The sequence below is a fragment of the Xenopus laevis genome, chromosome 1L, assembly GCF_017654675.1.
Source record: "Xenopus laevis strain J_2021 chromosome 1L, Xenopus_laevis_v10.1, whole genome shotgun sequence".
Classification (NCBI taxonomy): domain Eukaryota; kingdom Metazoa; phylum Chordata; class Amphibia; order Anura; family Pipidae; genus Xenopus; species Xenopus laevis.
Genome location: NC_054371.1, coordinates 231,586,497 through 231,612,642, shown reverse-complemented (window position 1 = coordinate 231,612,642; position 26,146 = coordinate 231,586,497). Strand labels below are relative to the sequence as shown.

Below are 26,146 nucleotides of genomic sequence, written 5' to 3'. Positions count from 1 at the left end.
GAGGGCCTAGTTTTGGGTAATGTAAAATTGGCTTTGCATTGAAAATCAGTTGTATCTGACACATTATCAATCCATTGGAAGGCTTTCACAACTTTCTAGGATTGATTTCCCGTATAAACCCAAATGATACATTTCTAATCTGAACCAATTCCCCTTATAAAAACCTTTGATGTATTTCTGATACATAGATCACCCAAAACAGAAAGCACTTTCTCACCATCCATGAAGGTCAAAAGAAGAGAGCCTTGTTCTGGGTGATGCATAATCAGCCTGTAGGAATCTTCAGTCCCTTTCCACTGTTGGTTCTTTTACTCTGCAGAGGATTTTTTTTGCAAGGCCCTTGAAGATTTGACTCCAAACCCATTGGAGTAATATTGGAGTGTACAAGAAACATCTTGCAGAGGTCACTTGAGGAGCTTCAGTGCTTTCTGCTGGAGACTGTGGATTGCCTTCCCTAGATCTGGCACTTATATCTGTAGATCCTAGAAGACCATTAGCCAATCAATTGCCAAGCGGTATGCATATAATTAAGACACTATTGTTTTGCAGTCACCTGTCTGGGCGGGGCAAGGGACAGACTTCCTAATTAACATTAGTGATATCCAGGGTAGAAACTAGCAACCAGAGGAAACTCTTAGATGTTAAATAGTAGAAAGTAATAATACCTTAAATAAAATTATCTGCAGCTTTGTAGAGTTGGCTTTGCATTGAAAAATCAGCTGTATCTGTCACATTATCAATCCAGTAGAAGGCCTTCTCAACTTCTTTTTTTCCAGCTCCCAGAGGTAATTCCCCTTACATAAACACCACTAATAAATTTCTGACACGGATGATAAGCCTCCATGCCTTTTTTTCACAAGCTGCCTCTCAACATCCAATTCCATGTCGTATATCTGATGGCCAGAACGCCCAAAACAGAAAGCACTTTCTCATCATAATTCAGTCACAAGAGAGAGCCCCGTTTTGGGTGCTACATAATCAGTCTGAAACAAATATAAATCATCCCATTGCTGCAAAGTTGAATTCTCCAATCGATAACGCCCAAAACAGGAAGCACTTTCTGACCATCAAGAGAACACAAGAGAGAGCTTAGTTTTGGGTGATATCAAATTGGTCAGCTAACGGCTCTTCCACAGACAATTGTGCTTTTTCTTGGAGAAGGTGGATTTCTAAATGGAGTGCCCAAAACATACAATGCCCAAAACAAAAAGCACTTTCTTAATAATTGAAACACAAGAGAGGGCCTAGTTTTGGGTAATGTAAAATTGGCTTTGCATTGAAAATCAGTTGTATCTGACACATTATCAATCCATTGGAAGGCTTTCACAACTTTCTAGGATTGATTTCCCGTATAAACCCAAATGATACATTTCTAATCTGAACCAATTCCCCTTATAAAAACCTTTGATGTATTTCTGATACATAGATCACCCAAAACAGAAAGCACTTTCTCACCATCCATGAAGGTCAAAAGAAGAGAGCCTTGTTCTGGGTGATGCATAATCAGCCTGTAGGAATCTTCAGTCCCTTTCCACTGTTGGTTCTTTTACTCTGCAGAGGATTTTTTTTGCAAGGCCCTTGAAGATTTGACTCCAAACCCATTGGAGTAATATTGGAGTGTACAAGAAACATCTTGCAGAGGTCACTTGAGGAGCTTCAGTGCTTTCTGCTGGAGACTGTGGATTGCCTTCCCTAGATCTGGCACTTATATCTGTAGATCCTAGAAGACCATTAGCCAATCAATTGCCAAGCGGTATGCATATAATTAAGACACTATTGTTTTGCAGTCACCTGTCTGGGCGGGGCAAGGGACAGACTTCCTAATTAACATTAGTGATATCCAGGGTAGAAACTAGCAACCAGAGGAAACTCTTAGATGTTAAATAGTAGAAAGTAATAATACCTTAAATAAAATTATCTGCAGGTTTGTAGAGTTGGCTTTGCATTGAAAAATCAGCTGTATCTGTCACATTATCAATCCAGTAGAAGGCCTTCTCAACTTCTTTTTTTCCAGCTCCCAGAGGTAATTCCCCTACATAAACACCACTAATAAATTTCTGACACGGATGATAAGCCTCCATGCCTTTTTTTCACAAGCTGCCTCTCAACATCCAATTCCATGTCGTATATCTGATGGCCAGAACGCCCAAAACAGAAAGCACTTTCTCATCATAATTCAGTCACAAGAGAGAGCCCCGTTTTGGGTGCTACATAATCAGTCTGAAACAAATATAAATCATCCCATTGCTGCAAAGTTGAATTCTCCAATCGATAACGCCCAAAACAGGAAGCACTTTCTGACCATCAAGAGAACACAAGAGAGAGCTTAGTTTTGGGTGATATCAAATTGGTCAGCTAACGGCTCTTCCACAGACAATTGTGCTTTTTCTTGGAGAAGGTGGATTTCTAAATGGAGTGCCCAAAACATACAATGCCCAAAACAAAAAGCACTTTCTTAATAATTGAAACACAAGAGAGGGCCTAGTTTTGGGTAATGTAAAATTGGCTTTGCATTGAAAATCAGTTGTATCTGACACATTATCAATCCATTGGAAGGCTTTCACAACTTTCTAGGATTGATTTCCCGTATAAACCCAAATGATACATTTCTAATCTGAACCAATTCCCCTTATAAAAACCTTTGATGTATTTCTGATACATAGATCACCCAAAACAGAAAGCACTTTCTCACCATCCATGAAGGTCAAAAGAAGAGAGCCTTGTTCTGGGTGATGCATAATCAGCCTGTAGGAATCTTCAGTCCCTTTCCACTGTTGGTTCTTTTACTCTGCAGAGGATTTTTTTTGCAAGGCCCTTGAAGATTTGACTCCAAACCCATTGGAGTAATATTGGAGTGTACAAGAAACATCTTGCAGAGGTCACTTGAGGAGCTTCAGTGCTTTCTGCTGGAGACTGTGGATTGCCTTCCCTAGATCTGGCACTTATATCTGTAGATCCTAGAAGACCATTAGCCAATCAATTGCCAAGCGGTATGCATATAATTAAGACACTATTGTTTTGCAGTCACCTGTCTGGGTGGGGCAAGGGACAGACTTCCTAATTAACATTAGTGATATCCAGGGTAGAAACTAGCAACCAGAGGAAACTCTTAGATGTTAAATAGTAGAAAGTAATAATACCTTAAATAAAATTATCTGCAGGTTTGTAGAGTTGGCTTTGCATTGAAAAATCAGCTGTATCTGTCACATTATCAATCCAGTAGAAGGCCTTCTCAACTTCTTTTTTTCCAGCTCCCAGAGGTAATTCCCCTACATAAACACCACTAATAAATTTCTGACACGGATGATAAGCCTCCATGCCTTTTTTTCACAAGCTGCCTCTCAACATCCAATTCCATGTCGTATATCTGATGGCCAGAACGCCCAAAACAGAAAGCACTTTCTCATCATAATTCAGTCACAAGAGAGAGCCCCGTTTTGGGTGCTACATAATCAGTCTGAAACAAATATAAATCATCCCATTGCTGCAAAGTTGAATTCTCCAATCGATAACGCCCAAAACAGGAAGCACTTTCTGACCATCAAGAGAACACAAGAGAGAGCTTAGTTTTGGGTGATATCAAATTGGTCAGCTAACGGCTCTTCCACAGACAATTGTGCTTTTTCTTGGAGAAGGTGGATTTCTAAATGGAGTGCCCAAAACATACAATGCCCAAAACAAAAAGCACTTTCTTAATAATTGAAACACAAGAGAGGGCCTAGTTTTGGGTAATGTAAAATTGGCTTTGCATTGAAAATCAGTTGTATCTGACACATTATCAATCCATTGGAAGGCTTTCACAACTTTCTAGGATTGATTTCCCGTATAAACCCAAATGATACATTTCTAATCTGAACCAATTCCCCTTATAAAAACCTTTGATGTATTTCTGATACATAGATCACCCAAAACAGAAAGCACTTTCTCACCATCCATGAAGGTCAAAAGAAGAGAGCCTTGTTCTGGGTGATGCATAATCAGCCTGTAGGAATCTTCAGTCCCTTTCCACTGTTGGTTCTTTTACTCTGCAGAGGATTTTTTTTGCAAGGCCCTTGAAGATTTGACTCCAAACCCATTGGAGTAATATTGGAGTGTACAAGAAACATCTTGCAGAGGTCACTTGAGGAGCTTCAGTGCTTTCTGCTGGAGACTGTGGATTGCCTTCCCTAGATCTGGCACTTATATCTGTAGATCCTAGAAGACCATTAGCCAATCAATTGCCAAGCGGTATGCATATAATTAAGACACTATTGTTTTGCAGTCACCTGTCTGGGCGGGGCAAGGGACAGACTTCCTAATTAACATTAGTGATATCCAGGGTAGAAACTAGCAACCAGAGGAAACTCTTAGATGTTAAATAGTAGAAAGTAATAATACCTTAAATAAAATTATCTGCAGCTTTGTAGAGTTGGCTTTGCATTGAAAAATCAGCTGTATCTGTCACATTATCAATCCAGTAGAAGGCCTTCTCAACTTCTTTTTTTCCAGCTCCCAGAGGTAATTCCCCTACATAAACACCACTAATAAATTTCTGACACGGATGATAAGCCTCCATGCCTTTTTTTCACAAGCTGCCTCTCAACATCCAATTCCATGTCGTATATCTGATGGCCAGAACGCCCAAAACAGAAAGCACTTTCTCATCATAATTCAGTCACAAGAGAGAGCCCCGTTTTGGGTGCTACATAATCAGTCTGAAACAAATATAAATCATCCCATTGCTGCAAAGTTGAATTCTCCAATCGATAACGCCCAAAACAGGAAGCACTTTCTGACCATCAAGAGAACACAAGAGAGAGCTTAGTTTTGGGTGATATCAAATTGGTCAGCTAACGGCTCTTCCACAGACAATTGTGCTTTTTCTTGGAGAAGGTGGATTTCTAAATGGAGTGCCCAAAACATACAATGCCCAAAACAAAAAGCACTTTCTTAATAATTGAAACACAAGAGAGGGCCTAGTTTTGGGTAATGTAAAATTGGCTTTGCATTGAAAATCAGTTGTATCTGACACATTATCAATCCATTGGAAGGCTTTCACAACTTTCTAGGATTGATTTCCCGTATAAACCCAAATGATACATTTCTAATCTGAACCAATTCCCCTTATAAAAACCTTTGATGTATTTCTGATACATAGATCACCCAAAACAGAAAGCACTTTCTCACCATCCATGAAGGTCAAAAGAAGAGAGCCTTGTTCTGGGTGATGCATAATCAGCCTGTAGGAATCTTCAGTCCCTTTCCACTGTTGGTTCTTTTACTCTGCAGAGGATTTTTTTTGCAAGGCCCTTGAAGATTTGACTCCAAACCCATTGGAGTAATATTGGAGTGTACAAGAAACATCTTGCAGAGGTCACTTGAGGAGCTTCAGTGCTTTCTGCTGGAGACTGTGGATTGCCTTCCCTAGATCTGGCACTTATATCTGTAGATCCTAGAAGACCATTAGCCAATCAATTGCCAAGCGGTATGCATATAATTAAGACACTATTGTTTTGCAGTCACCTGTCTGGGTGGGGCAAGGGACAGACTTCCTAATTAACATTAGTGATATCCAGGGTAGAAACTAGCAACCAGAGGAAACTCTTAGATGTTAAATAGTAGAAAGTAATAATACCTTAAATAAAATTATCTGCAGCTTTGTAGAGTTGGCTTTGCATTGAAAAATCAGCTGTATCTGTCACATTATCAATCCAGTAGAAGGCCTTCTCAACTTCTTTTTTTCCAGCTCCCAGAGGTAATTCCCCACATAAACACCACTAATAAATTTCTGACACGGATGATAAGCCTCCATGCCTTTTTTTCACAAGCTGCCTCTCAACATCCAATTCCATGTCGTATATCTGATGGCCAGAACGCCCAAAACAGAAAGCACTTTCTCATCATAATTCAGTCACAAGAGAGAGCCCCGTTTTGGGTGCTACATAATCAGTCTGAAACAAATATAAATCATCCCATTGCTGCAAAGTTGAATTCTCCAATCGATAACGCCCAAAACAGGAAGCACTTTCTGACCATCAAGAGAACACAAGAGAGAGCTTAGTTTTGGGTGATATCAAATTGGTCAGCTAACGGCTCTTCCACAGACAATTGTGCTTTTTCTTGGAGAAGGTGGATTTCTAAATGGAGTGCCCAAAACATACAATGCCCAAAACAAAAAGCACTTTCTTAATAATTGAAACACAAGAGAGGGCCTAGTTTTGGGTAATGTAAAATTGGCTTTGCATTGAAAATCAGTTGTATCTGACACATTATCAATCCATTGGAAGGCTTTCACAACTTTCTAGGATTGATTTCCCGTATAAACCCAAATGATACATTTCTAATCTGAACCAATTCCCCTTATAAAAACCTTTGATGTATTTCTGATACATAGATCACCCAAAACAGAAAGCACTTTCTCACCATCCATGAAGGTCAAAAGAAGAGAGCCTTGTTCTGGGTGATGCATAATCAGCCTGTAGGAATCTTCAGTCCCTTTCCACTGTTGGTTCTTTTACTCTGCAGAGGATTTTTTTTGCAAGGCCCTTGAAGATTTGACTCCAAACCCATTGGAGTAATATTGGAGTGTACAAGAAACATCTTGCAGAGGTCACTTGAGGAGCTTCAGTGCTTTCTGCTGGAGACTGTGGATTGCCTTCCCTAGATCTGGCACTTATATCTGTAGATCCTAGAAGACCATTAGCCAATCAATTGCCAAGCGGTATGCATATAATTAAGACACTATTGTTTTGCAGTCACCTGTCTGGGCGGGGCAAGGGACAGACTTCCTAATTAACATTAGTGATATCCAGGGTAGAAACTAGCAACCAGAGGAAACTCTTAGATGTTAAATAGTAGAAAGTAATAATACCTTAAATAAAATTATCTGCAGGTTTGTAGAGTTGGCTTTGCATTGAAAAATCAGCTGTATCTGTCACATTATCAATCCAGTAGAAGGCCTTCTCAACTTCTTTTTTTCCAGCTCCCAGAGGTAATTCCCCTTACATAAACACCACTAATAAATTTCTGACACGGATGATAAGCCTCCATGCCTTTTTTTCACAAGCTGCCTCTCAACATCCAATTCCATGTCGTATATCTGATGGCCAGAACGCCCAAAACAGAAAGCACTTTCTCATCATAATTCAGTCACAAGAGAGAGCCCCGTTTTGGGTGCTACATAATCAGTCTGAAACAAATATAAATCATCCCATTGCTGCAAAGTTGAATTCTCCAATCGATAACGCCCAAAACAGGAAGCACTTTCTGACCATCAAGAGAACACAAGAGAGAGCTTAGTTTTGGGTGATATCAAATTGGTCAGCTAACGGCTCTTCCACAGACAATTGTGCTTTTTCTTGGAGAAGGTGGATTTCTAAATGGAGTGCCCAAAACATACAATGCCCAAAACAAAAAGCACTTTCTTAATAATTGAAACACAAGAGAGGGCCTAGTTTTGGGTAATGTAAAATTGGCTTTGCATTGAAAATCAGTTGTATCTGACACATTATCAATCCATTGGAAGGCTTTCACAACTTTCTAGGATTGATTTCCCGTATAAACCCAAATGATACATTTCTAATCTGAACCAATTCCCCTTATAAAAACCTTTGATGTATTTCTGATACATAGATCACCCAAAACAGAAAGCACTTTCTCACCATCCATGAAGGTCAAAAGAAGAGAGCCTTGTTCTGGGTGATGCATAATCAGCCTGTAGGAATCTTCAGTCCCTTTCCACTGTTGGTTCTTTTACTCTGCAGAGGATTTTTTTTGCAAGGCCCTTGAAGATTTGACTCCAAACCCATTGGAGTAATATTGGAGTGTACAAGAAACATCTTGCAGAGGTCACTTGAGGAGCTTCAGTGCTTTCTGCTGGAGACTGTGGATTGCCTTCCCTAGATCTGGCACTTATATCTGTAGATCCTAGAAGACCATTAGCCAATCAATTGCCAAGCGGTATGCATATAATTAAGACACTATTGTTTTGCAGTCACCTGTCTGGGCGGGGCAAGGGACAGACTTCCTAATTAACATTAGTGATATCCAGGGTAGAAACTAGCAACCAGAGGAAACTCTTAGATGTTAAATAGTAGAAAGTAATAATACCTTAAATAAAATTATCTGCAGCTTTGTAGAGTTGGCTTTGCATTGAAAAATCAGCTGTATCTGTCACATTATCAATCCAGTAGAAGGCCTTCTCAACTTCTTTTTTTCCAGCTCCCAGAGGTAATTCCCCTACATAAACACCACTAATAAATTTCTGACACGGATGATAAGCCTCCATGCCTTTTTTTCACAAGCTGCCTCTCAACATCCAATTCCATGTCGTATATCTGATGGCCAGAACGCCCAAAACAGAAAGCACTTTCTCATCATAATTCAGTCACAAGAGAGAGCCCCGTTTTGGGTGCTACATAATCAGTCTGAAACAAATATAAATCATCCCATTGCTGCAAAGTTGAATTCTCCAATCGATAACGCCCAAAACAGGAAGCACTTTCTGACCATCAAGAGAACACAAGAGAGAGCTTAGTTTTGGGTGATATCAAATTGGTCAGCTAACGGCTCTTCCACAGACAATTGTGCTTTTTCTTGGAGAAGGTGGATTTCTAAATGGAGTGCCCAAAACATACAATGCCCAAAACAAAAAGCACTTTCTTAATAATTGAAACACAAGAGAGGGCCTAGTTTTGGGTAATGTAAAATTGGCTTTGCATTGAAAATCAGTTGTATCTGACACATTATCAATCCATTGGAAGGCTTTCACAACTTTCTAGGATTGATTTCCCGTATAAACCCAAATGATACATTTCTAATCTGAACCAATTCCCCTTATAAAAACCTTTGATGTATTTCTGATACATAGATCACCCAAAACAGAAAGCACTTTCTCACCATCCATGAAGGTCAAAAGAAGAGAGCCTTGTTCTGGGTGATGCATAATCAGCCTGTAGGAATCTTCAGTCCCTTTCCACTGTTGGTTCTTTTACTCTGCAGAGGATTTTTTTTGCAAGGCCCTTGAAGATTTGACTCCAAACCCATTGGAGTAATATTGGAGTGTACAAGAAACATCTTGCAGAGGTCACTTGAGGAGCTTCAGTGCTTTCTGCTGGAGACTGTGGATTGCCTTCCCTAGATCTGGCACTTATATCTGTAGATCCTAGAAGACCATTAGCCAATCAATTGCCAAGCGGTATGCATATAATTAAGACACTATTGTTTTGCAGTCACCTGTCTGGGCGGGGCAAGGGACAGACTTCCTAATTAACATTAGTGATATCCAGGGTAGAAACTAGCAACCAGAGGAAACTCTTAGATGTTAAATAGTAGAAAGTAATAATACCTTAAATAAAATTATCTGCAGCTTTGTAGAGTTGGCTTTGCATTGAAAAATCAGCTGTATCTGTCACATTATCAATCCAGTAGAAGGCCTTCTCAACTTCTTTTTTTCCAGCTCCCAGAGGTAATTCCCCACATAAACACCACTAATAAATTTCTGACACGGATGATAAGCCTCCATGCCTTTTTTTCACAAGCTGCCTCTCAACATCCAATTCCATGTCGTATATCTGATGGCCAGAACGCCCAAAACAGAAAGCACTTTCTCATCATAATTCAGTCACAAGAGAGAGCCCCGTTTTGGGTGCTACATAATCAGTCTGAAACAAATATAAATCATCCCATTGCTGCAAAGTTGAATTCTCCAATCGATAACGCCCAAAACAGGAAGCACTTTCTGACCATCAAGAGAACACAAGAGAGAGCTTAGTTTTGGGTGATATCAAATTGGTCAGCTAACGGCTCTTCCACAGACAATTGTGCTTTTTCTTGGAGAAGGTGGATTTCTAAATGGAGTGCCCAAAACATACAATGCCCAAAACAAAAAGCACTTTCTTAATAATTGAAACACAAGAGAGGGCCTAGTTTTGGGTAATGTAAAATTGGCTTTGCATTGAAAATCAGTTGTATCTGACACATTATCAATCCATTGGAAGGCTTTCACAACTTTCTAGGATTGATTTCCCGTATAAACCCAAATGATACATTTCTAATCTGAACCAATTCCCCTTATAAAAACCTTTGATGTATTTCTGATACATAGATCACCCAAAACAGAAAGCACTTTCTCACCATCCATGAAGGTCAAAAGAAGAGAGCCTTGTTCTGGGTGATGCATAATCAGCCTGTAGGAATCTTCAGTCCCTTTCCACTGTTGGTTCTTTTACTCTGCAGAGGATTTTTTTTGCAAGGCCCTTGAAGATTTGACTCCAAACCCATTGGAGTAATATTGGAGTGTACAAGAAACATCTTGCAGAGGTCACTTGAGGAGCTTCAGTGCTTTCTGCTGGAGACTGTGGATTGCCTTCCCTAGATCTGGCACTTATATCTGTAGATCCTAGAAGACCATTAGCCAATCAATTGCCAAGCGGTATGCATATAATTAAGACACTATTGTTTTGCAGTCACCTGTCTGGGTGGGGCAAGGGACAGACTTCCTAATTAACATTAGTGATATCCAGGGTAGAAACTAGCAACCAGAGGAAACTCTTAGATGTTAAATAGTAGAAAGTAATAATACCTTAAATAAAATTATCTGCAGCTTTGTAGAGTTGGCTTTGCATTGAAAAATCAGCTGTATCTGTCACATTATCAATCCAGTAGAAGGCCTTCTCAACTTCTTTTTTTCCAGCTCCCAGAGGTAATTCCCCTACATAAACACCACTAATAAATTTCTGACACGGATGATAAGCCTCCATGCCTTTTTTTCACAAGCTGCCTCTCAACATCCAATTCCATGTCGTATATCTGATGGCCAGAACGCCCAAAACAGAAAGCACTTTCTCATCATAATTCAGTCACAAGAGAGAGCCCCGTTTTGGGTGCTACATAATCAGTCTGAAACAAATATAAATCATCCCATTGCTGCAAAGTTGAATTCTCCAATCGATAACGCCCAAAACAGGAAGCACTTTCTGACCATCAAGAGAACACAAGAGAGAGCTTAGTTTTGGGTGATATCAAATTGGTCAGCTAACGGCTCTTCCACAGACAATTGTGCTTTTTCTTGGAGAAGGTGGATTTCTAAATGGAGTGCCCAAAACATACAATGCCCAAAACAAAAAGCACTTTCTTAATAATTGAAACACAAGAGAGGGCCTAGTTTTGGGTAATGTAAAATTGGCTTTGCATTGAAAATCAGTTGTATCTGACACATTATCAATCCATTGGAAGGCTTTCACAACTTTCTAGGATTGATTTCCCGTATAAACCCAAATGATACATTTCTAATCTGAACCAATTCCCCTTATAAAAACCTTTGATGTATTTCTGATACATAGATCACCCAAAACAGAAAGCACTTTCTCACCATCCATGAAGGTCAAAAGAAGAGAGCCTTGTTCTGGGTGATGCATAATCAGCCTGTAGGAATCTTCAGTCCCTTTCCACTGTTGGTTCTTTTACTCTGCAGAGGATTTTTTTTGCAAGGCCCTTGAAGATTTGACTCCAAACCCATTGGAGTAATATTGGAGTGTACAAGAAACATCTTGCAGAGGTCACTTGAGGAGCTTCAGTGCTTTCTGCTGGAGACTGTGGATTGCCTTCCCTAGATCTGGCACTTATATCTGTAGATCCTAGAAGACCATTAGCCAATCAATTGCCAAGCGGTATGCATATAATTAAGACACTATTGTTTTGCAGTCACCTGTCTGGGCGGGGCAAGGGACAGACTTCCTAATTAACATTAGTGATATCCAGGGTAGAAACTAGCAACCAGAGGAAACTCTTAGATGTTAAATAGTAGAAAGTAATAATACCTTAAATAAAATTATCTGCAGGTTTGTAGAGTTGGCTTTGCATTGAAAAATCAGCTGTATCTGTCACATTATCAATCCAGTAGAAGGCCTTCTCAACTTCTTTTTTTCCAGCTCCCAGAGGTAATTCCCCTTACATAAACACCACTAATAAATTTCTGACACGGATGATAAGCCTCCATGCCTTTTTTTCACAAGCTGCCTCTCAACATCCAATTCCATGTCGTATATCTGATGGCCAGAACGCCCAAAACAGAAAGCACTTTCTCATCATAATTCAGTCACAAGAGAGAGCCCCGTTTTGGGTGCTACATAATCAGTCTGAAACAAATATAAATCATCCCATTGCTGCAAAGTTGAATTCTCCAATCGATAACGCCCAAAACAGGAAGCACTTTCTGACCATCAAGAGAACACAAGAGAGAGCTTAGTTTTGGGTGATATCAAATTGGTCAGCTAACGGCTCTTCCACAGACAATTGTGCTTTTTCTTGGAGAAGGTGGATTTCTAAATGGAGTGCCCAAAACATACAATGCCCAAAACAAAAAGCACTTTCTTAATAATTGAAACACAAGAGAGGGCCTAGTTTTGGGTAATGTAAAATTGGCTTTGCATTGAAAATCAGTTGTATCTGACACATTATCAATCCATTGGAAGGCTTTCACAACTTTCTAGGATTGATTTCCCGTATAAACCCAAATGATACATTTCTAATCTGAACCAATTCCCCTTATAAAAACCTTTGATGTATTTCTGATACATAGATCACCCAAAACAGAAAGCACTTTCTCACCATCCATGAAGGTCAAAAGAAGAGAGCCTTGTTCTGGGTGATGCATAATCAGCCTGTAGGAATCTTCAGTCCCTTTCCACTGTTGGTTCTTTTACTCTGCAGAGGATTTTTTTTGCAAGGCCCTTGAAGATTTGACTCCAAACCCATTGGAGTAATATTGGAGTGTACAAGAAACATCTTGCAGAGGTCACTTGAGGAGCTTCAGTGCTTTCTGCTGGAGACTGTGGATTGCCTTCCCTAGATCTGGCACTTATATCTGTAGATCCTAGAAGACCATTAGCCAATCAATTGCCAAGCGGTATGCATATAATTAAGACACTATTGTTTTGCAGTCACCTGTCTGGGTGGGGCAAGGGACAGACTTCCTAATTAACATTAGTGATATCCAGGGTAGAAACTAGCAACCAGAGGAAACTCTTAGATGTTAAATAGTAGAAAGTAATAATACCTTAAATAAAATTATCTGCAGCTTTGTAGAGTTGGCTTTGCATTGAAAAATCAGCTGTATCTGTCACATTATCAATCCAGTAGAAGGCCTTCTCAACTTCTTTTTTTCCAGCTCCCAGAGGTAATTCCCCTACATAAACACCACTAATAAATTTCTGACACGGATGATAAGCCTCCATGCCTTTTTTTCACAAGCTGCCTCTCAACATCCAATTCCATGTCGTATATCTGATGGCCAGAACGCCCAAAACAGAAAGCACTTTCTCATCATAATTCAGTCACAAGAGAGAGCCCCGTTTTGGGTGCTACATAATCAGTCTGAAACAAATATAAATCATCCCATTGCTGCAAAGTTGAATTCTCCAATCGATAACGCCCAAAACAGGAAGCACTTTCTGACCATCAAGAGAACACAAGAGAGAGCTTAGTTTTGGGTGATATCAAATTGGTCAGCTAACGGCTCTTCCACAGACAATTGTGCTTTTTCTTGGAGAAGGTGGATTTCTAAATGGAGTGCCCAAAACATACAATGCCCAAAACAAAAAGCACTTTCTTAATAATTGAAACACAAGAGAGGGCCTAGTTTTGGGTAATGTAAAATTGGCTTTGCATTGAAAATCAGTTGTATCTGACACATTATCAATCCATTGGAAGGCTTTCACAACTTTCTAGGATTGATTTCCCGTATAAACCCAAATGATACATTTCTAATCTGAACCAATTCCCCTTATAAAAACCTTTGATGTATTTCTGATACATAGATCACCCAAAACAGAAAGCACTTTCTCACCATCCATGAAGGTCAAAAGAAGAGAGCCTTGTTCTGGGTGATGCATAATCAGCCTGTAGGAATCTTCAGTCCCTTTCCACTGTTGGTTCTTTTACTCTGCAGAGGATTTTTTTTGCAAGGCCCTTGAAGATTTGACTCCAAACCCATTGGAGTAATATTGGAGTGTACAAGAAACATCTTGCAGAGGTCACTTGAGGAGCTTCAGTGCTTTCTGCTGGAGACTGTGGATTGCCTTCCCTAGATCTGGCACTTATATCTGTAGATCCTAGAAGACCATTAGCCAATCAATTGCCAAGCGGTATGCATATAATTAAGACACTATTGTTTTGCAGTCACCTGTCTGGGTGGGGCAAGGGACAGACTTCCTAATTAACATTAGTGATATCCAGGGTAGAAACTAGCAACCAGAGGAAACTCTTAGATGTTAAATAGTAGAAAGTAATAATACCTTAAATAAAATTATCTGCAGCTTTGTAGAGTTGGCTTTGCATTGAAAAATCAGCTGTATCTGTCACATTATCAATCCAGTAGAAGGCCTTCTCAACTTCTTTTTTTCCAGCTCCCAGAGGTAATTCCCCACATAAACACCACTAATAAATTTCTGACACGGATGATAAGCCTCCATGCCTTTTTTTCACAAGCTGCCTCTCAACATCCAATTCCATGTCGTATATCTGATGGCCAGAACGCCCAAAACAGAAAGCACTTTCTCATCATAATTCAGTCACAAGAGAGAGCCCCGTTTTGGGTGCTACATAATCAGTCTGAAACAAATATAAATCATCCCATTGCTGCAAAGTTGAATTCTCCAATCGATAACGCCCAAAACAGGAAGCACTTTCTGACCATCAAGAGAACACAAGAGAGAGCTTAGTTTTGGGTGATATCAAATTGGTCAGCTAACGGCTCTTCCACAGACAATTGTGCTTTTTCTTGGAGAAGGTGGATTTCTAAATGGAGTGCCCAAAACATACAATGCCCAAAACAAAAAGCACTTTCTTAATAATTGAAACACAAGAGAGGGCCTAGTTTTGGGTAATGTAAAATTGGCTTTGCATTGAAAATCAGTTGTATCTGACACATTATCAATCCATTGGAAGGCTTTCACAACTTTCTAGGATTGATTTCCCGTATAAACCCAAATGATACATTTCTAATCTGAACCAATTCCCCTTATAAAAACCTTTGATGTATTTCTGATACATAGATCACCCAAAACAGAAAGCACTTTCTCACCATCCATGAAGGTCAAAAGAAGAGAGCCTTGTTCTGGGTGATGCATAATCAGCCTGTAGGAATCTTCAGTCCCTTTCCACTGTTGGTTCTTTTACTCTGCAGAGGATTTTTTTTGCAAGGCCCTTGAAGATTTGACTCCAAACCCATTGGAGTAATATTGGAGTGTACAAGAAACATCTTGCAGAGGTCACTTGAGGAGCTTCAGTGCTTTCTGCTGGAGACTGTGGATTGCCTTCCCTAGATCTGGCACTTATATCTGTAGATCCTAGAAGACCATTAGCCAATCAATTGCCAAGCGGTATGCATATAATTAAGACACTATTGTTTTGCAGTCACCTGTCTGGGCGGGGCAAGGGACAGACTTCCTAATTAACATTAGTGATATCCAGGGTAGAAACTAGCAACCAGAGGAAACTCTTAGATGTTAAATAGTAGAAAGTAATAATACCTTAAATAAAATTATCTGCAGGCTTTGTAGAGTTGGCTTTGCATTGAAAAATCAGCTGTATCTGTCACATTATCAATCCAGTAGAAGGCCTTCTCAACTTCTTTTTTTCCAGCTCCCAGAGGTAATTCCCCTTACATAAACACCACTAATAAATTTCTGACACGGATGATAAGCCTCCATGCCTTTTTTTCACAAGCTGCCTCTCAACATCCAATTCCATGTCGTATATCTGATGGCCAGAACGCCCAAAACAGAAAGCACTTTCTCATCATAATTCAGTCACAAGAGAGAGCCCCGTTTTGGGTGCTACATAATCAGTCTGAAACAAATATAAATCATCCCATTGCTGCAAAGTTGAATTCTCCAATCGATAACGCCCAAAACAGGAAGCACTTTCTGACCATCAAGAGAACACAAGAGAGAGCTTAGTTTTGGGTGATATCAAATTGGTCAGCTAACGGCTCTTCCACAGACAATTGTGCTTTTTCTTGGAGAAGGTGGATTTCTAAATGGAGTGCCCAAAACATACAATGCCCAAAACAAAAAGCACTTTCTTAATAATTGAAACACAAGAGAGGGCCTAGTTTTGGGTAATGTAAAATTGGCTTTGCATTGAAAATCAGTTGTATCTGACACATTATCAATCCATTGGAAGGCTTTCACAACTTTCTAGGATTGATTTCCCGTATAAACCCAAATGATACATTTCTAATCTGAACCAATTCCCCTTATAAAAACCTTTGATGTATTTCTGATACATAGATCACCCAAAACAGAAAGCACTTTCTCACCATCCATGAAGGTCAAAAGAAGAGAGCCTTGTTCTGGGTGATGCATAATCAGCCTGTAGGAATCTTCAGTCCCTTTCCACTGTTGGTTCTTTTACTCTGCAGAGGATTTTTTTTGCAAGGCCCTTGAAGATTTGACTCCAAACCCATTGGAGTAATATTGGAGTGTACAAGAAACATCTTGCAGAGGTCACTTGAGGAGCTTCAGTGCTTTCTGCTGGAGACTGTGGATTGCCTTCCCTAGATCTGGCACTTATATCTGTAGATCCTAGAAGACCATTAGCCAATCAATTGCCAAGCGGTATGCATATAATTAAGACACTATTGTTTTGCAGTCACCTGTCTGGGCGGGGCAAGGGACAGACTTCCTAATTAACATTAGTGATATCCAGGGTAGAAACTAGCAACCAGAGGAAACTCTTAGATGTTAAATAGTAGAAAGTAATAATACCTTAAATAAAATTATCTGCAGGCTTTGTAGAGTTGGCTTTGCATTGAAAAATCAGCTGTATCTGTCACATTATCAATCCAGTAGAAGGCCTTCTCAACTTCTTTTTTTCCAGCTCCCAGAGGTAATTCCCCTACATAAACACCACTAATAAATTTCTGACACGGATGATAAGCCTCCATGCCTTTTTTTCACAAGCTGCCTCTCAACATCCAATTCCATGTCGTATATCTGATGGCCAGAACGCCCAAAACAGAAAGCACTTTCTCATCATAATTCAGTCACAAGAGAGAGCCCCGTTTTGGGTGCTACATAATCAGTCTGAAACAAATATAAATCATCCCATTGCTGCAAAGTTGAATTCTCCAATCGATAACGCCCAAAACAGGAAGCACTTTCTGACCATCAAGAGAACACAAGAGAGAGCTTAGTTTTGGGTGATATCAAATTGGTCAGCTAACGGCTCTTCCACAGACAATTGTGCTTTTTCTTGGAGAAGGTGGATTTCTAAATGGAGTGCCCAAAACATACAATGCCCAAAACAAAAAGCACTTTCTTAATAATTGAAACACAAGAGAGGGCCTAGTTTTGGGTAATGTAAAATTGGCTTTGCATTGAAAATCAGTTGTATCTGACACATTATCAATCCATTGGAAGGCTTTCACAACTTTCTAGGATTGATTTCCCGTATAAACCCAAATGATACATTTCTAATCTGAACCAATTCCCCTTATAAAAACCTTTGATGTATTTCTGATACATAGATCACCCAAAACAGAAAGCACTTTCTCACCATCCATGAAGGTCAAAAGAAGAGAGCCTTGTTCTGGGTGATGCATAATCAGCCTGTAGGAATCTTCAGTCCCTTTCCACTGTTGGTTCTTTTACTCTGCAGAGGATTTTTTTTGCAAGGCCCTTGAAGATTTGACTCCAAACCCATTGGAGTAATATTGGAGTGTACAAGAAACATCTTGCAGAGGTCACTTGAGGAGCTTCAGTGCTTTCTGCTGGAGACTGTGGATTGCCTTCCCTAGATCTGGCACTTATATCTGTAGATCCTAGAAGACCATTAGCCAATCAATTGCCAAGCGGTATGCATATAATTAAGACACTATTGTTTTGCAGTCACCTGTCTGGGTGGGGCAAGGGACAGACTTCCTAATTAACATTAGTGATATCCAGGGTAGAAACTAGCAACCAGAGGAAACTCTTAGATGTTAAATAGTAGAAAGTAATAATACCTTAAATAAAATTATCTGCAGCTTTGTAGAGTTGGCTTTGCATTGAAAAATCAGCTGTATCTGTCACATTATCAATCCAGTAGAAGGCCTTCTCAACTTCTTTTTTTCCAGCTCCCAGAGGTAATTCCCCTTACATAAACACCACTAATAAATTTCTGACACGGATGATAAGCCTCCATGCCTTTTTTTCACAAGCTGCCTCTCAACATCCAATTCCATGTCGTATATCTGATGGCCAGAACGCCCAAAACAGAAAGCACTTTCTCATCATAATTCAGTCACAAGAGAGAGCCCCGTTTTGGGTGCTACATAATCAGTCTGAAACAAATATAAATCATCCCATTGCTGCAAAGTTGAATTCTCCAATCGATAACGCCCAAAACAGGAAGCACTTTCTGACCATCAAGAGAACACAAGAGAGAGCTTAGTTTTGGGTGATATCAAATTGGTCAGCTAACGGCTCTTCCACAGACAATTGTGCTTTTTCTTGGAGAAGGTGGATTTCTAAATGGAGTGCCCAAAACATACAATGCCCAAAACAAAAAGCACTTTCTTAATAATTGAAACACAAGAGAGGGCCTAGTTTTGGGTAATGTAAAATTGGCTTTGCATTGAAAATCAGTTGTATCTGACACATTATCAATCCATTGGAAGGCTTTCACAACTTTCTAGGATTGATTTCCCGTATAAACCCAAATGATACATTTCTAATCTGAACCAATTCCCCTTATAAAAACCTTTGATGTATTTCTGATACATAGATCACCCAAAACAGAAAGCACTTTCTCACCATCCATGAAGGTCAAAAGAAGAGAGCCTTGTTCTGGGTGATGCATAATCAGCCTGTAGGAATCTTCAGTCCCTTTCCACTGTTGGTTCTTTTACTCTGCAGAGGATTTTTTTTGCAAGGCCCTTGAAGATTTGACTCCAAACCCATTGGAGTAATATTGGAGTGTACAAGAAACATCTTGCAGAGGTCACTTGAGGAGCTTCAGTGCTTTCTGCTGGAGACTGTGGATTGCCTTCCCTAGATCTGGCACTTATATCTGTAGATCCTAGAAGACCATTAGCCAATCAATTGCCAAGCGGTATGCATATAATTAAGACACTATTGTTTTGCAGTCACCTGTCTGGGCGGGGCAAGGGACAGACTTCCTAATTAACATTAGTGATATCCAGGGTAGAAACTAGCAACCAGAGGAAACTCTTAGATGTTAAATAGTAGAAAGTAATAATACCTTAAATAAAATTATCTGCAGCTTTGTAGAGTTGGCTTTGCATTGAAAAATCAGCTGTATCTGTCACATTATCAATCCAGTAGAAGGCCTTCTCAACTTCTTTTTTTCCAGCTCCCAGAGGTAATTCCCCTACATAAACACCACTAATAAATTTCTGACACGGATGATAAGCCTCCATGCCTTTTTTTCACAAGCTGCCTCTCAACATCCAATTCCATGTCGTATATCTGATGGCCAGAACGCCCAAAACAGAAAGCACTTTCTCATCATAATTCAGTCACAAGAGAGAGCCCCGTTTTGGGTGCTACATAATCAGTCTGAAACAAATATAAATCATCCCATTGCTGCAAAGTTGAATTCTCCAATCGATAACGCCCAAAACAGGAAGCACTTTCTGACCATCAAGAGAACACAAGAGAGAGCTTAGTTTTGGGTGATATCAAATTGGTCAGCTAACGGCTCTTCCACAGACAATTGTGCTTTTTCTTGGAGAAGGTGGATTTCTAAATGGAGTGCCCAAAACATACAATGCCCAAAACAAAAAGCACTTTCTTAATAATTGAAACACAAGAGAGGGCCTAGTTTTGGGTAATGTAAAATTGGCTTTGCATTGAAAATCAGTTGTATCTGACACATTATCAATCCATTGGAAGGCTTTCACAACTTTCTAGGATTGATTTCCCGTATAAACCCAAATGATACATTTCTAATCTGAACCAATTCCCCTTATAAAAACCTTTGATGTATTTCTGATACATAGATCACCCAAAACAGAAAGCACTTTCTCACCATCCATGAAGGTCAAAAGAAGAGAGCCTTGTTCTGGGTGATGCATAATCAGCCTGTAGGAATCTTCAGTCCCTTTCCACTGTTGGTTCTTTTACTCTGCAGAGGATTTTTTTTGCAAGGCCCTTGAAGATTTGACTCCAAACCCATTGGAGTAATATTGGAGTGTACAAGAAACATCTTGCAGAGGTCACTTGAGGAGCTTCAGTGCTTTCTGCTGGAGACTGTGGATTGCCTTCCCTAGATCTGGCACTTATATCTGTAGATCCTAGAAGACCATTAGCCAATCAATTGCCAAGCGGTATGCATATAATTAAGACACTATTGTTTTGCAGTCACCTGTCTGGGTGGGGCAAGGGACAGACTTCCTAATTAACATTAGTGATATCCAGGGTAGAAACTAGCAACCAGAGGAAACTCTTAGATGTTAAATAGTAGAAAGTAATAATACCTTAAATAAAATTATCTGCAGCTTTGTAGAGTTGGCTTTGCATTGAAAAATCAGCTGTATCTGTCACATTATCAATCCAGTAGAAGGCCTTCTCAACTTCTTTTTTTCCAGCTCCCAGAGGTAATTCCCCTACATAAACACCACTAATAAATTTCTGACACGGATGATAAGCCTCCATGCCTTTTTTTCACAAGCTGCCTCTCAACATCCAATTCCATGTCGTATATCTGATGGCCAGAACGCCCAAAACAGAAAGCACTTTCTCATCATAATTCAGTCACAAGAGAGAGCCCCGTTTTGGGTGCTACATAATCAGTCTGAAACAAATATAAATCATCCCATTGCTGCAAAGTTGAATTCTCCAATCGATAACGCCCAAAACAGGAAGCACTTTCTGACCATCAAGAGAACACAAGAGAGAGCTTAGTTTTGGGTGATATCAAATTGGTCAGCTAACGGCTCTTCCACAGACAATTGTGCTTTTTCTTGGAGAAGGTGGATTTCTAAATGGAGTGCCCAAAACATACAATGCCCAAAACAAAAAGCACTTTCTTAATAATTGAAACACAAGAGAGGGCCTAGTTTTGGGTAATGTAAAATTGGCTTTGCATTGAAAATTAGTTGTATCTGTCACATTATCAATCCATTGGAAGGCTTTCACAACTTTCTAGGATTGATTTCCCGTATAAACCCAAATGATACATTTCTAATCTGAACCAATTCCCCTTATAAAAACCTTTGATGTATTTCTGATACATAGATCACCCAAAACAGAAAGCACTTTCTCACCATCCATGAAGGTCAAAAGAAGAGAGCCTTGTTCTGGGTGATGCATAATCAGCCTGTAGGAATCTTCAGTCCCTTTCCACTGTTGGTTCTTTTACTCTGCAGAGGATTTTTTTTGCAAGGCCCTTGAAGATTTGACTCCAAACCCATTGGAGTAATATTGGAGTGTACAAGAAACATCTTGCAGAGGTCACTTGAGGAGCTTCAGTGCTTTCTGCTGGAGACTGTGGATTGCCTTCCCTAGATCTGGCACTTATATCTGTAGATCCTAGAAGACCATTAGCCAATCAATTGCCAAGCGGTATGCATATAATTAAGACACTATTGTTTTGCAGTCACCTGTCTGGGCGGGGCAAGGGACAGACTTCCTAATTAACATTAGTGATATCCAGGGTAGAAACTAGCAACCAGAGGAAACTCTTAGATGTTAAATAGTAGAAAGTAATAATACCTTAAATAAAATTATCTGCAGCTTTGTAGAGTTGGCTTTGCATTGAAAAATCAGCTGTATCTGTCACATTATCAATCCAGTAGAAGGCCTTCTCAACTTCTTTTTTTCCAGCTCCCAGAGGTAATTCCCCTTACATAAACACCACTAATAAATTTCTGACACGGATGATAAGCCTCCATGCCTTTTTTTCACAAGCTGCCTCTCAACATCCAATTCCATGTCGTATATCTGATGGCCAGAACGCCCAAAACAGAAAGCACTTTCTCATCATAATTCAGTCACAAGAGAGAGCCCCGTTTTGGGTGCTACATAATCAGTCTGAAACAAATATAAATCATCCCATTGCTGCAAAGTTGAATTCTCCAATCGATAACGCCCAAAACAGGAAGCACTTTCTGACCATCAAGAGAACACAAGAGAGAGCTTAGTTTTGGGTGATATCAAATTGGTCAGCTAACGGCTCTTCCACAGACAATTGTGCTTTTTCTTGGAGAAGGTGGATTTCTAAATGGAGTGCCCAAAACATACAATGCCCAAAACAAAAAGCACTTTCTTAATAATTGAAACACAAGAGAGGGCCTAGTTTTGGGTAATGTAAAATTGGCTTTGCATTGAAAATCAGTTGTATCTGACACATTATCAATCCATTGGAAGGCTTTCACAACTTTCTAGGATTGATTTCCCGTATAAACCCAAATGATACATTTCTAATCTGAACCAATTCCCCTTATAAAAACCTTTGATGTATTTCTGATACATAGATCACCCAAAACAGAAAGCACTTTCTCACCATCCATGAAGGTCAAAAGAAGAGAGCCTTGTTCTGGGTGATGCATAATCAGCCTGTAGGAATCTTCAGTCCCTTTCCACTGTTGGTTCTTTTACTCTGCAGAGGATTTTTTTTGCAAGGCCCTTGAAGATTTGACTCCAAACCCATTGGAGTAATATTGGAGTGTACAAGAAACATCTTGCAGAGGTCACTTGAGGAGCTTCAGTGCTTTCTGCTGGAGACTGTGGATTGCCTTCCCTAGATCTGGCACTTATATCTGTAGATCCTAGAAGACCATTAGCCAATCAATTGCCAAGCGGTATGCATATAATTAAGACACTATTGTTTTGCAGTCACCTGTCTGGGTGGGGCAAGGGACAGACTTCCTAATTAACATTAGTGATATCCAGGGTAGAAACTAGCAACCAGAGGAAACTCTTAGATGTTAAATAGTAGAAAGTAATAATACCTTAAATAAAATTATCTGCAGCTTTGTAGAGTTGGCTTTGCATTGAAAAATCAGATGTATCTGTCACATTATCAATCCAGTAGAAGGCCTTCTCAACTTCTTTTTTTCCAGCTCCCAGAGGTAATTCCCCTACATAAACACCACTAATAAATTTCTGACACGGATGATAAGCCTCCATGCCTTTTTTTCACAAGCTGCCTCTCAACATCCAATTCCATGTCGTATATCTGATGGCCAGAACGCCCAAAACAGAAAGCACTTTCTCATCATAATTCAGTCACAAGAGAGAGCCCCGTTTTGGGTGCTACATAATCAGTCTGAAACAAATATAAATCATCCCATTGCTGCAAAGTTGAATTCTCCAATCGATAACGCCCAAAACAGGAAGCACTTTCTGACCATCAAGAGAACACAAGAGAGAGCTTAGTTTTGGGTGATATCAAATTGGTCAGCTAACGGCTCTTCCACAGACAATTGTGCTTTTTCTTGGAGAAGGTGGATTTCTAAATGGAGTGCCCAAAACATACAATGCCCAAAACAAAAAGCACTTTCTTAATAATTGAAACACAAGAGAGGGCCTAGTTTTGGGTAATGTAAAATTGGCTTTGCATTGAAAATCAGTTGTATCTGACACATTATCAATCCATTGGAAGGCTTTCACAACTTTCTAGGATTGATTTCCCGTATAAACCCAAATGATACATTTCTAATCTGAACCAATTCCCCTTATAAAAACCTTTGATGTATTTCTGATACATAGATCACCCAAAACAGAAAGCACTTTCTCACCATCCATGAAGGTCAAAAGAAGAGAGCCTTGTTCTGGGTGATGCATAATCAGCCTGTAGGAATCTTCAGTCCCTTTCCACTGTTGGTTCTTTTACTCTGCAGAGGATTTTTTTTGCAAGGCCCTTGAAGATTTGACTCCAAACCCATTGGAGTAATATTGGAGTGTACAAGAAACATCTTGCAGAGGTCACTTGAGGAGCTTCAGTGCTTTCTGCTGGAGACTGTGGATTGCCTTCCCTAGATCTGGCACTTATATCTGTAGATCCTAGAAGACCATTAGCCAATCAATTGCCAAGCGGTATGCATATAATTAAGACACTATTGTTTTGCAGTCACCTGTCTGGGCGGGGCAAGGGACAGACTTCCTAATTAACATTAGTGATATCCAGGGTAGAAACTAGCAACCAGAGGAAACTCTTAGATGTTAAATAGTAGAAAGTAATAATACCTTAAATAAAATTATCTGCAGGCTTTGTAGAGTTGGCTTTGCATTGAAAAATCAGCTGTATCTGTCACATTATCAATCCAGTAGAAGGCCTTCTCAACTTCTTTTTTTCCAGCTCCCAGAGGTAATTCCCCTTACATAAACACCACTAATAAATTTCTGACACGGATGATAAGCCTCCATGCCTTTTTTTCACAAGCTGCCTCTCAACATCCAATTCCATGTCGTATATCTGATGGCCAGAACGCCCAAAACAGAAAGCACTTTCTCATCATAATTCAGTCACAAGAGAGAGCCCCGTTTTGGGTGCTACATAATCAGTCTGAAACAAATATAAATCATCCCATTGCTGCAAAGTTGAATTCTCCAATCGATAACGCCCAAAACAGGAAGCACTTTCTGACCATCAAGAGAACACAAGAGAGAGCTTAGTTTTGGGTGATATCAAATTGGTCAGCTAACGGCTCTTCCACAGACAATTGTGCTTTTTCTTGGAGAAGGTGGATTTCTAAATGGAGTGCCCAAAACATACAATGCCCAAAACAAAAAGCACTTTCTTAATAATTGAAACACAAGAGAGGGCCTAGTTTTGGGTAATGTAAAATTGGCTTTGCATTGAAAATCAGTTGTATCCGACACATTATCAATCCATTGGAAGGCTTTCACAACTTTCTAGGATTGATTTCCCGTATAAACCCAAATGATACATTTCTAATCTGAACCAATTCCCCTTATAAAAACCTTTGATGTATTTCTGATACATAGATCACCCAAAACAGAAAGCACTTTCTCACCATCCATGAAGGTCAAAAGAAGAGAGCCTTGTTCTGGGTGATGCATAATCAGCCTGTAGGAATCTTCAGTCCCTTTCCACTGTTGGTTCTTTTACTCTGCAGAGGATTTTTTTTGCAAGGCCCTTGAAGATTTGACTCCAAACCCATTGGAGTAATATTGGAGTGTACAAGAAACATCTTGCAGAGGTCACTTGAGGAGCTTCAGTGCTTTCTGCTGGAGACTGTGGATTGCCTTCCCTAGATCTGGCACTTATATCTGTAGATCCTAGAAGACCATTAGCCAATCAATTGCCAAGCGGTATGCATATAATTAGGACACTATTGTTTTGCAGTCACCTGTCTGGGTGGGGCAAGGGACAGACTTCCTAATTAACATTAGTGATATCCAGGGTAGAAACTAGCAACCAGAGGAAACTCTTAGATGTTAAATAGTAGAAAGTAATAATACATTAAATAAAATTATCTGCAGCTTTGTAGAGTTGGCTTTGCATTGAAAAATCAGATGTATCTGTCACATTATCAATCCAGTAGAAGGCCTTCTCAACTTCTTTTTTCCAGCTCCCAGAGGTAATTCCCCACATAAACACCACTAATAAATTTCTGACACGGATGATAAGCCTCCATGCCTTTTTTTCACAAGCTGCCTCTCAACATCCAATTCCATGTCGTATATCTGATGGCCAGAACGCCCAAAACAGAAAGCACTTTCTCATCATAATTCAGTCACAAGAGAGAGCCCCGTTTTGGGTGCTACATAATCAGTCTGAAACAAATATAAATCATCCCATTGCTGCAAAGTTGAATTCTCCAATCGATAACGCCCAAAACAGGAAGCACTTTCTGACCATCAAGAGAACACAAGAGAGAGCTTAGTTTTGGGTGATATCAAATTGGTCAGCTAACGGCTCTTCCACAGACAATTGTGCTTTTTCTTGGAGAAGGTGGATTTCTAAATGGAGTGCCCAAAACATACAATGCCCAAAACAAAAAGCACTTTCTTAATAATTGAAACACAAGAGAGGGCCTAGTTTTGGGTAATGTAAAAATTGGCTTTGCATTGAAAATTAGTTGTATCTGTCACATTATCAATCCAGTGGAAGGCTTCTCACAACTTCTCAGGAACTTGATTTGCCCGGATGAAACCCAGAATGATAATTCTAATCTGAAAGCCATCTTCAGTCC

General features: G+C 39.7%; 2 long non-coding RNA genes across 48 annotated transcripts in view; one reads left to right on the top strand and one right to left on the bottom strand.

The window, feature by feature from the left end:
• The window catches only part of LOC121396065, a 56,487-nt gene that overhangs the window by 23,217 nt on the left and 7,124 nt on the right, over positions 1-26,146 (top strand). The window lies entirely within an intron of this gene.
• Positions 18-26,027, bottom strand: LOC121396014. 37 transcript variants are annotated; one of them, XR_005962765.1, is made up of 4 exons: positions 24,965-26,027; positions 17,539-23,990; positions 16,301-16,565; positions 18-15,326 (listed from the first exon to the last, which is right to left on the bottom strand). It is a non-coding gene; the product is annotated as an uncharacterized LOC121396014 (long non-coding RNA). The 37 variants fall into 37 exon arrangements; XR_005962771.1 differs by lacking the exon at positions 24,965-26,027 and adding an exon at positions 24,174-24,198; XR_005962779.1 differs by lacking the exon at positions 24,965-26,027 and having other exon boundaries at positions 18-482; positions 666-15,326; positions 17,539-24,167.